Here is a 3,885-nt window from a genome sequence, read left to right on the forward strand (position 1 = left end):
ATCCTGCTGGGCAGCTCGCTTAGGTCCCAGGGCCTCCTCACAGAGCACCGTGAGCCTCAGAAGGACCACATGCTGTGGCACGGGGATATTGGGACAACGGGGATGTGGCCCCAGGAATGGCTAGGGACTAGGAAAAAGGAAAAGAACAAGAGAGTCACCACGAACAGGAAAGGAGAATTAAATGCACCCCTTGGATTCAAATCTTGCTCAGTTCTTCTGACCTCAGGACCAGTTGTACACTGTCCGCTTCTGGTGATGGGACTCAAAGAGGAGGTGAGGAGGGAGTTTTAGGAACAGGACCTCAGGGTCACAGGTGAGGACAGAAGTTGTCAGGATGAAATTCAGCTGTACGTGTTGGGATCTCCTTCCAAGCCCTCCTTCCTGTCCACTCTTTTAGAAAGAAGTGCAGGGATGCTGGACCACGGTGTGCTTAGCTGCCTGGGATGGTGGCAGAGTTAACGGGGTTGTAAAGGGCAAGAGGAAACACAACTGAGATGGATGGGAAGCTGGCGGATGCCCAGTAGACAGGACAGAGAGGGGCAGAGGGACCGAGCAAGAGGAGGATGGAGCCCATACGGGGTTGGGAAGAGGCCGGGACGGGGAGAGCACTGCACCCTTGCTCCCCACCCCACGCCCATGAGTCTGCAGCTACTGCAGGGACCAAGGGCTGTGGAAGCACTGGGTACGGGTGGGAGGACCAAGAGAAGCTGTGACTCCGGGGCTGACCTGAACATCTTTTGGTAATTTGCGGGGGAGGCACGAACATGTCGGTTGATATCATTTTTTGAGAACCTCAGTCAACATATAAACTGCTTTTTTAATGAATTTGCCTATGGATTGATGTCTTCAAATGCGACCGTGAGCTCAGTAAGCCACAAAGCAATATTTATTAGAATTTCACATCCTTTTAAAACTCAATGAAGCTGGAGCTGAAGGAGCAGGAGCCAAGGCGGGGTCTGGTGTCACGCTACAGGCCCGCAGGTCCGAGGTCCCGGGGGCCCAGGTGGGCAAGGAGCTGGGGAGGTGGCTGCACGGTCCCTCTCCACCAGGACCGCTCCAATGGAAACGTCCACTTCGGAGATAAAACAGGATTCCGTGTAAGATTTTCTTTGGGAAAAAGAAGACTGCTCTAAAATAAAGTTTGTAAAACAATGGTTTAGTCTGTGTCCCTTACTGAGGGGCAGACGGCGCCCTGGGGTCTGTGACTTGCCTGAGTTCCAGCCTCTTAGTCCTCCCGGCAGCGCCGCCCCCAGGCCAGCCTCCCCGTCCATCTGTCTCTCCATACGCGTTCCTGCTTCTGGACACGCATGTGTTTCCGGTCCGTCTCGGTGCTCTGTTCCCTGTCTTGGAGCAGACAATTAAGACTTTCCTCAGAAATACAAAAACAACTAAAATCTAGGAGTTAGCACGTTTACGACGATCCCACTTACATCCCACTTACACAGATGTTACCTCACCACCGAGATACCAGCTGATTGGAAAGAAAAAGCGCGCAGCTCTCCAGCACCCATCTTTACTCCTACAACCATACGTTTCGGTCGTATTTACTTGTTTTGTTCTAAACTCAACCATGATCATTTTCACACAGCCTGCTTAGTCCTGTCTAGAGACATCCTGGAAGTAAATGGCATCTTCCCTCGGCCTCCTGGTTGGTGCTCAGCTTTGCCACTAGCTTCACCCCGCCGCCCCCCAGGCTCCCACGTGCGCCCAGGACCAGCAGCTGGTATCCAGCAGATTTCACGGAAGCTACTTCCCTTGTTAGGTGAAAGGGGAGGGTTATGACTGGGAGGTGACCTGACCAACCAAGGCCCATGAATCCCCGAGCGGACTCCTGTTCCTCACCTGTTCTTTGCCTGTTATGGAAAGGTATGTGCTGAGGCCGTCCTGCTCCCCGCCTGCTGCTAATTAGCTTCAAAGACCGAGGGCAAATGAGTCAGCACAACGCAGGAATCTGATTTTGTAAAAAGGTAGGACTGTTTTGAAACACCACCAGCATCTGCTAAACAAAGCTGCACCACTTAGCAGGCCAATTATAAGTTCAAGCGCAGCGACAGCACAACAGCATTCTTCACGCAGAAAAATCCAAAATCAGTCAGCAGCTCAAACCAAATCTGAAACACATTGATTTCATTTCAACCAACGTTGATTACTGGGTTGAAATGATGTCCAATTTAAAAATTCACATTTGGGGCAGCCCGGGTGGCTCAGCAGTTTAGTGCCGCCTTCAGCCCAGGGCCTGATCCCGGAGACCTGGGATCAAGTCCCACTTCGGGCTCCCTGCATGGAGCCTGCTTCTCCCTCTGCCTGTGTTGCTGCCTCTCTCTCTCTCTGTATCTCTCATGAATAGATAAATAAAATCTTAAGAAAGAAAGAAAGAAAGAAAGAAAGAAAGAAAGAAAGAAAGAAAGAAAGAAAGGAAGAAAGAAAGAAAGAAAGAAAGAAAGAAAGAAAGAAAGAAAGAAAGAAAGAAAGAAAGAAAGAAAGAAAAATTCACATTTGACCAAGCCAAAAAGACCATATTTGACCCTCATGGGTGGGCATCTCATCACTTCCTTTGCTTACTAGCACAGTAGGGGGTGGCGGTGGGGAGCTCTTTTTCTCTCTTGGTTCTATGTGGGCCAGTCTAACCTGCACCTCACATCCGGCCCTGGGTTCCCTGATCCTGGGAGCAGGGATTTCCACGTGGTTCTGAGTCACCTGCACTGAGCCCACAGTCCAGGGAGGGACACGGAGCCATGGCATAGAAACACAAGAGAGAGACAATCACAGAGTCCAGAAGTGAACTGAGCTGTGGCAAGAAGAGGAGGGGACTTACTCTTCCTGGAGGGTCATGAAGATTCTCTGCCCTCCTTAGAGCACTGGTTTTTCCGTGAGTGGCAGGAGTTCTCTTGGGATTCGGGGCAGAGGTAACAATGACGTGTGTGAGGATGTAGCCTTATGAGAACACAGGATCCAGTTCAGAGAAGGCCAAGAGATTGCTTGTTGCTGCAGCAACTTTGGGCAGGTAGTCAAGGGAGGTGAAAAATGGCAAGGAAGTCGGAATTAGAGCACGTTTGCCACATTGAAAACATCTGGCTTTATGCCGTAGGTAACTCTTAAATATATGCATGTATTTTTTTTTCCGAATTATAAAAGAAATACATACACATTACAAAATTTTAAAAAATTTTAATGGCAGGAAGAATCACCCATAATCTTGCCTCCAAAGAAGACACCTGTTAAGGGGCGCCTGGGGGGCTCAGTGGTAGAGCATCTGCCTTTGGCTCAGGGTGTGATCCTGGGGTCCTGGGATCGAGTCCCACCTCGGGGTCCCCGCAGGAGGAATGAAATAAAAATTTTTTTAAAAAGACAATGGTTAACATTTTCACTCATCATTTCAGATACACACTTTTGGACACACGCACACATGGGGCCAGATGTATAGATGGTCTTGTTCTTTTCATGTAACCACATCCTGTGAACATTTTCCATCTTCTATTATAGGATATTTGACTATTCGTAATTTCGCCATGTTTTAATGAAACTATAAAGAGCACACGTGCACAGTTGTTTGTGCAGTTGCTCAATTTATTGCCTTAACTGAAAATCACAATTTCTGATTCAAGGCAAATACACATTTTAAGTCTTTTCAGATTTTGCAAAACACCTCTGAGAAAGGCTGTGCTATTAACTTAGCACAAAGAATTAAATGAGGAAATTTCCTCATTTTCTTGCCATTTTGGGGCCTTGCAGTTTTTATAATTTTGACTAATTTCCTGGCCAAAACTAATATATCATCAGTATTTAACTTGCTTTTCATTACTACAACGGTAAATTTTTTTTTTAGGGGAAATTTTTTCTTTTCCCGGACCCGGGGGTCACAAGCTGAGCCCAAGGCAGACGCTA

The 3,885-nt window shown here is 48.1% G+C and overlaps 1 long non-coding RNA gene across 1 annotated transcript; it reads right to left on the reverse strand.

Moving 5' to 3' along the window:
- Positions 1-1,056: 1,056 nt before the first annotated feature.
- Positions 1,057-2,322, reverse strand: LOC144313460 (uncharacterized). The gene is made up of 3 exons (XR_013379107.1): positions 1,843-2,322; positions 1,211-1,344; positions 1,057-1,129 (listed from the first exon to the last, which is right to left on the reverse strand). It is a non-coding gene; the product is annotated as an uncharacterized LOC144313460 (long non-coding RNA).
- Positions 2,323-3,885: the final 1,563 nt, after the last annotated feature.

The sequence above is a fragment of the Canis aureus genome, chromosome 5, assembly GCF_053574225.1.
Source record: "Canis aureus isolate CA01 chromosome 5, VMU_Caureus_v.1.0, whole genome shotgun sequence".
NCBI classification, from domain to species: Eukaryota; Metazoa; Chordata; class Mammalia; order Carnivora; family Canidae; genus Canis; species Canis aureus.